The following is an 8,721-nucleotide window of genomic DNA, read 5'->3' on the forward strand; positions in this document are numbered from 1 at the left end:
ATCGCATTTGGTGTTGGCGTAGAAGCCTAGTAATCGGCTGGAGGTCCCGTCGTTTCTGAATGGTCGAGGGCGCCAGGTCCTGGTAAATCTGCAATTGCATGCCCCGGAAGGCTATATCAGAGGAGTCCCGGACAGAAGCAATTATTTTCTCCTTCGAGCTGTAATAATGGAGACGGGCTATAATGTCCCGAGGGGGTTGTGATGTTGAAGGTTTGGCCCGCAGGGCCCGGTGTGCCCTATCAAAGAGGCAATCCTCATCAGACAAATCCGGGACCAAATGCTGGAAAAGGTCTTTCAGGAAGGAGGGCAACATGGAGCTCTGGACTGTTTCCGCCACATTACGTATCCGTAAGTTATTGCGACGGGATCGATTCTCCTGGTCCTCTTCGCGCTCCTTCAGGGTCTCAACTTCAGCATGGAGCCTCAAGAGCTCATGGTCTAGACGCTGTTGCGAGCGACATAAGTTGTCGGTCTTCGTCTCCAGAGCATCCGTACGATTTCCAAGAGAGGCAATCTCCGTTTTGAAATCCAAGACAGTTTTGGATAGTTCTTGTTTAAAGGCTGTTTGCACGCCTTCCAGGAGGCCAGACATCACTGCTTGTATCTGAGGGTCAATACCCAACTCCGAAGAACATGGTGATGAAGGGGACTCCGGGGAGTGTGCCATGTTCTGGGGACCCTTAACCTTGCTGCCGAAAAAGTTTGCGGAGGCCTGGGGGGCTTTCTTGTTCCTTTGTGGCATAATGAGTGCGGGCAGGGGGGAGGTCTATCTTCTCCAATAAAGTTGCAACAGAGAGGGGGAAGGAGCGTTTGGGTAGAGGCTGGGAATTGACAAAGGTGGGTTATGAGGCAGTCAGGCCGACCATGGGGTTTTATTCATCCAGAGACCATCGCAGCCTTGAGGAGCTCCAGGGCCAGAATATATAGGTAGCCAAGGTGAAGAGGCAATATTGCAGCCGTGGGTACCAGCCACCACTGGAGAGGGTTAGTGTATCAGAAATGAATCATGCAAAACAGTGTTAAAACCAGGGAAGGGATTTTCAGGAGAGCATCCAGAATCTGTGCAATAGGTGAGGGGGATGCAGTATATGGACTAACAGCAGGGGGCTCTGGCATAAAGTGCAGTGAATGAGGTCCGGACAATGCTTATAAGATACTGGGTCACAGTGAGAGGTATGAGGTGCTGAATGCACTATATAGGCCTGTGTCCAGTAAATATATAATGTAAACTGTCCCAGGCTTTGAGTATATACCCCTGTTAAACAGCAGGATCTTTATAGGGAGTGCTGACCGTGCCCCCTCCAAGATGGCCGCCGCCCTCCAGCACCAGCGGGCCTCACCTCTGCCTGTCGCCGTCCAAGATCCGTCCGCCCGGGGGTGATATGCCGCCCCCGTTGCACTCAGGTAGGCACCAGCAACGGGAAAGCTGCCACTAGCGGGGGCCGTCCGTGTGAGCGCGGCGCCCATAGTCCGCTGTCCGCCTCTACCAATATGGCCGCCGGCACCGGATCTCCGCGAGCAGGGCCGCAGCTCGTCTTGGCACTCGGCCTGCAGTTCCAGCTCCCGGTAAGGCTGCACAGACGGGGGAGTACGGGCAGTGTAAGCTGTGTGATAGCACACAGTGCCCGGACCACACAGGAACCAGGTCGGATGTCACCAAAATTTAGGTCCCGGCTTCACATCGGGGGGAGGCCGCAACCTGCAAGCATGGGGTTAACCCACACTCCGGCTCTGCAGCTCACCACCGCAGACTGTGGGGTATTTATAGCAGCACAGGGGGCAAATAGCGGGCAGGCAGGCACCCGGGAGGCCGTAGATAGAAGCTTTAAGCTGGAGCTCAGGCACCACACATCTGCTCCGGAGTCCCGATAGGCCACACCCCCCTCTTTTTGTATTCTTAATGTGTTGAACCCCCGTTACTGTGAGTCCATCAATGTGACCTCCATGTTCTTCCATAATGTGTCTGGACACACTGTGGAACGGATATTTTTTCAGGATATTAAGTCGATGTTCGCAAAATCTTGTTTTTATTGTTCTCGTTGTGCGACCCATGTATTGCAGTCCGCAATGACACTGCAATACATAAATGCAATACGTGGAGTCGCAATTAATTAATTCATTAATCTTGAAAACCTCTTCTGTACTGAAGGACTTAATTTCAGTGGTCTTTCTTTTCATAAACTTGCACATAATGCACTTGGACTTTCCACATTTGTGACATCCAACTAGGCTTATACTGGATAGCCATGTCTTTTTTATTTCAGGTCTAATTCTTTTAACATACTAGGTGCTATTTGGGATTTCAGATTTCTATTCTTTTTGAAAACTACTTTCAATTGTGGATCTATAACCTTTTGCAAGATGTGATCTTGTTGTAAAATCCCAAAATTGTTCATTAGGATTTTTTTAATATCACCAGACCTATTATTATACTTTGACATATAGAATAACTGTGACTGTTTATCTGAAGAATTATCATATCCAAAGTTTGTTTTCTTCTGTTTAGGTTGTAATAAAATATTTCTATCCAGATTTAAACTTTTGAGGTAGGCAGATTCCAACAAGGGTCTGGGATACCCTCTTCTCTCAAATCTTCAAGCATTACATTTGCCTGCTTGATATACATATCCTTATTAGAACAATTTCTATGTAAGCGATTAAATTGACCTTGGGGTACATTTTTAACCAAGGTTTGTAATGTCCACTTGAAAAGTGTAAGAAGTTATTAGTATCTACTTCTTTTCTATAATTTACCGTAGTAATTACTGAGTCTTCTGAAGAAATAGTTAAGTCCAAAAAGTTAACTGAAGTGTGGTCTAAACAATGTGTGAAAACTAAATTATAATTATTGGTGTTTAGATAAGTGACAAACTCAAAAGCCGACTGTGCTTCCCCTTCCCAAATAATAAATAAATCATCTATATAATGGCCATAGTACACCAGGTTCGCGCTATATGATCCATTCCAAATATATTCTTCCTCAAATTGTCCCATTTATAAATTGACAAAACTGGGCGTGAACCTGGTGCCCATGGCCGTTCCTATCAACTGAAGAAAAAATGTGTCATCAAATAAAAAATAATTGTGAGTTAAAATAAAAGTGATGGAATCCAATATAAATTTCTTTAGATTATCTGAGACCTCTACATCGGTAGTTAGATAATAAGCTGTTGAATTTACTCCCAATTGGTGTGGTATATGAGTGTACAGTGCCTGTACATCAAGTGAAAGAAATGTATAATTAGATTTCCATTTTATATCTCTTAATATATATATTAAATGCATAGTGTCTCGTATGTATGATCTCAGATTAATCAAATATTTCTGTAAAAAATAATCAATAAATTGTGACAAATTAGAAGTGAGGGCCCCTATTCCAGAAATTATGGGTCTCCCAGAAGGTGCAATGAGTGATTTGTGAATCTTGGGGATGTGATAAAATATAGGTGTAAAAGGAAATTTAATGTACAGAAAAGAAAACTCATCTTTGGAAATAATTTCATGCCGAAGTGCTTCTTCTATTAAAATCAAATATTCCCGTGAATACACATCTAGAAGGTCATTATCTAGTTTACAATAAACCTTTTTGTCCCATAGTTGTCTCCATGCTTCTTTTATATAATCAGTTCTATCAAGCACAACCACCCCTCCGCCTTTATCGGCACTCTTAATTACCATGGAATTGTCTTGTTCTAACTGTTTCAAGGCATTACGTTCTGATCTCGTTAAATTCGACCATCTCGACTTTTTATCACAGACCATTTGAAATTCGTCCAAAGTTTTCTTATAGAAATAAAGAATGGTATTGGACTTATGCTTATCTGGATAGAAACTTGACCTCTTTTTAAAGCTATCTCTTTTTTCATTGTTTGACAACTCTTTCTCTATGTTATAGATTTTTTGACACTGTTCTGTCTTTGTTACATTATTTTCCAACCACAGTTCTTCTAACATACTTAAGGAATCTTTATCAGCTGAATCTAGTAGTATTGGCGAATCACAAATGTCAGTTAATTTATTTGATGCAAAATATCGTTTTTTACAGAGGTTTCTAACAAAGTGATTTAATTCCACAAAAAGATCAAACATGTTTGGATTTTTTGTCGGAGCATAATTTAATCCTTTTTTTAATAAATGTATCTGATCTGTGGTTAAGTTCTTACTGCTAAGGTTGAAGATGCCTTTTTGATCTATCAGAATCTTGGTTTTCTTGTGGAGCTTTCGCCCTCCTCTGACGCCCCTCTTTTGTGATATCTTTTGGGGGTATTTGTTCGGATGTTGATATCTTCCCAGATCCCTGTCCATCTCTAAAAAATAATTTTTTGAGGTGCCACTGTTGAACTGCCTACTTTTCTCACCTCTAGTAGGATTATTTTCACCTTAATTAGTGTTAAATTGCTTTCTAATGTCTGTATATTGATTCCGCGGAGTATGTCTTTGTTGTGTTGATCTATTCTCTCGGGTTGCTTTCTGATCTCCCCACGATAGACGCCTGCGTTTCATGTACGCTAGACACTCTATCTGAGTGGACTCTTGCTCCCTATGGTAATTGGAAGGATTTTTTTTCCTGTATGTGCGTACATACCCTAGGGTAAAAAAAAGCCTTCTGGATGGTAGCACTTATATTGTTACAGGTACATCAAAGAAACACTCCTGTCTACCATTTATGAGGATTAAGTCCATGTTGAAGCTGGATTATTTTATGAGCTCAGTATTTTATTATTATTTTGTGTTATGATTCACTGAGTACTGTTTGTTTTCACTCTGCGGTGAAACTATCTGTCTACATGGTTGTATGGTTAGCGCAGGTTTAAACATTTATCTTTTTTTTTGCACGTGTCACTTTTAGATGTTGGATGAGCATCTTATATCTGTTTACCAGCTGCATTCCATTATTCACTGCGCATGTCAGTAGCAATACCTTCTTTTTAACAATGCACTCTAGAAAATACACCACAGTCCTGTGCAGTAAAAAGAAATAGATAAAAAAAGGGGAATTGACCAAGCGCTTTACCACAGCAATTTCTGTGCAGCCAGGAAAATAGGGCTACTCTCCCTATAGCTTTCAACAAAGGCAGAAAAACAAACTGGTATTACAGCGCACAGATATTGGAAACAATTAATTAATTAAAACACAAATAAAACAAAGAATCTCAGCTACTGGCTGGTTTTAAAGCTTCATCACAGACACATATATTAAAAAAAACATAAAGAATGTAAGAAATTTTCCTTTAAGCAGTGAGTCTCTAAGCTTGGAGGCAATTTTTAATGCATTTACTTGTCTCCACAGAGTAATGTGCATACAATGTATCAGTTTAGTAACAGGTTGGTATTTGCTGTAACTAAATGCTGGTGAAGAACATTGGAATCAGTTCACAAATCCTCTAGGTAAGTGAAATCCACTGTAAAAAACACAAAAATGTCTGTTTTGTCTGGCCAGACAATTAAATTAGGTGTTCTCACCACTGTCCACACTAGCCTGCTGCAAATTTTCCTACCCGGCTGCTGGTGCTTGTATCCGTTAAAATGCAGTCATCTCTGGGAGACCATTCATGAAAAGATTCCAGTGTATGGATGCTGAGTGGATATCACTGGTATGGGTATTATGAGATCCAGTAAATGCTCTCTTAATGCGTTTCCCCGCCTCCTTCCGGATTCAGCGGCTTCATCAGTAAAATAATTATACTATAAGGTAATATATGTATTATGTATAATTCAAGTGCACAGCCTGGAACCTCCTTAGAGGAAGAGGTGGGGGGGCAGTGAAGCCCACCGGGGTTTCCCTCTGTGGGACAGTCCAACCCTGCCCTTACACATTATGAACACACTGTAATGCCCCTTATATAATGTGCCACAGACCATAATGCCCCTTACACTTTATGCCACACATAGTATTGTATTGCTCCTTATTACATTATGCCTCAAAGTTATGCCCCTTACACATGGCAACCACATAATATCCATGCTATAAGGCTGCTTCCTATACAGGTACTCTTGGCTGCAGATGCCCCACTTCTTTGTACTGCTCATTGTCAGGGGTTCAATGTGCCCATGAGCCTTCTCTTCCTGGCTGGTGCCTATGGCAAATAGTCCAAATACTTCTGAGCACTGCTTACTACACAAGCGTCTATTCCTGTTTACCACTTGGGCATCGTGTCCGATGCCCAGTGCAAGCAGTGTGCAGCTCTAGTGTGACTGTGGATGCCCGGGGACCCCAGGATCCTTCCCTGCACCCATTAGCCCAGGGTCACAATGAACATTCCCTAAACCCTGTAGTTCTGGAATTTCCTGACCCTCCCCTGCAGCCAGCAGCCCTAGGATTGCCTTGCCCTAGGATTGCCTTGCAATGACTGATGGGGGGCGGAGGCAGCTGGGAGATATCAAAGCAGGGTTAAGGCTTGTAAGAGATGGCCAAGCCAAGGTGCGACCACCCCCCTTTCCCCTGCAGACTGCAGCAGTTTACGACTCACTCATGATGACCATACTGCTGCTGTACAACTACCGTCTGAGTGGCTACCCAAGTGACGAGTAAATTAATTTGATATTGAACTTGTCTTTCTAAGAGGAACGCTGTATGCAGCTCCACCACCTCCTCCACTTCAGTGGCGTTGGGCGGCGTGGCACAAAAGGAGACCGCGAGCTGGCAGGCAGACATGCGCATGGTGTGACGTCATTGCATCACATCGCACAGTACATTGAGATGGAGCTGGGACTCTGGGGTTGAAAGTAAGTGGCATGGCACCCGTGACCAACCCGAAGGGCTGCTAGCTGGGCAGTAATGCAGCTTGATCGGGTGCCACTGGGAGGGACAGTAATTGGTTCATTTGGCAATCACTGCAGCAAGCGTGTATGAGAGGAGGTGCCAGACATTAGGGTGTGCCTGAGTTCACCAGGCACCCCCCGAGCACACGCCTATGAGCCATACTTGCCTACCCTCCCAGAATGGCCTGGAGGCTCCTGAAAATCGTGTGCCAGTCCCGGCCTCCCGGAAAGGTAGGCAAGTGTCCTGCAGCAATGCAGACCCTCTGCATTCCCCCTCATCCACCCACTTGGAGAGCACAAGCGGGCGGTCCGAGGGGGACTCGATGACGCGATTTGCGCTGAATCCCATCATCGTAGCCCTGTCCCCGCTGTGCAATGCCTGTAATATTGGCATAGTATAGCGGGGGAGTGGCCACGATGACGCGCCAACGAATGCCAAGCCCACTATGACGCCTCCACTACATGACCCCGCTCCCCTCTGACACTATTACTAGTCATGCCCTCCCTCCCACCCCCCCACTATGCCGATTTGGCTGCCAGAAAGTCGGCAACCCTGCTATGAGCTGCTATCAATAAACCAACAACACTAGTTAAATAACTGGGTTACTCATTGTTAAATCATCAGCTGGTGTGCATATATAACTTTGCAATATCAACACCTGCGCACATATCATTTACAACAGGTTATGGGCACAGGCACCCAAACACTCAGGTTCACGTGCTACCAGGATGCCCAGAGATGCATACAGATGCCATCTTAAGCACATGTGTAGTGCAGATTGCCATAGATCACAGAGTGAACAGAACACAGAGTGTTACCAGTACAGTCTTGCAGTACAAATGCTGATTTGTGCACAAACACTGTATAGTCATGACTGTAAGTACTGCAGCATGAATATAGGAGCTACGCCGATAATAGCTTTTGTAGTAGGAGTGATACAATGTACAATGTAAGAGTGATACAATGTAAATATGAAATAGTGTGCAGTAACATGGGGTACTGAAGGAGCATCGATATTCGCGTCTGCTCAGCGCCACTGATAATGTGCGCATGCGCAAGACTGCTTGCACACATTAAGAAATACACTGGGATTAAATCAGCTGTATATAGAACAAAAGAAATATACTGTATTGATCGTAACATGAGCTACAGTATTACAAAGAACAGGAAATGACACCTAGCCAGCCATGGACCTTATGTCCCACTTCCAAGCCATGTGCAGCTGTGGGGGTAGGTTGGTGAAGTGCATGCTGGGAAAGGTTATATAAAGTCCCCTCACCCAAAAACAAACTCTCTTTTCCTGACACTACAATACAGGACACAACACTGACCTGGCTTCTGGAAATCCACTCAACAAAACACTTTCTTTGGAAGGTAACCATACTTCTGACTATACTAGTACACACTCTACCTTTATTTATACCTTCACTTTAAATCACCTCTCCTTTTGACTTTGATATCTTTACTATGTCTGTATGTGTTATGCCTGCACTTGGGCTGGCCTATACAATGGACACTGCTTTCTGCTTTCATCTCTCCATCTCTATACACATACTGATAACTTTTTAACATACCCGCAAATATATATACATACACACACTAGATGTTTTTCAGGTAGATGATTATCCAGCATTTACCAGTTAGTCCATTGATTAGCCGAGTGCGTGTTAAACATTTATCCCCTAACAATATCATCCCCTACAAACACACACACATGTTTCTCACCATGCTTTCTGGAACAGCCATCTACTCACATCCTTATACACACGTACACAGGGAAGAGCACAATCTGATAACACTAGCACAGCTTTCTTGCATTCATACATTCACACACATACATATATATATATAAATATATATATATATGTACACGTACACCAAGAACATATACGAGTAAGGAATAACTAGAACCTGCATTGAAGTTTATTTAGCAACAGAATGGTGTAATACATTACTGG

Source organism: Pseudophryne corroboree, chromosome 1, assembly GCF_028390025.1.
Source record: "Pseudophryne corroboree isolate aPseCor3 chromosome 1, aPseCor3.hap2, whole genome shotgun sequence".
Taxonomy (NCBI): domain Eukaryota; kingdom Metazoa; phylum Chordata; class Amphibia; order Anura; family Myobatrachidae; genus Pseudophryne; species Pseudophryne corroboree.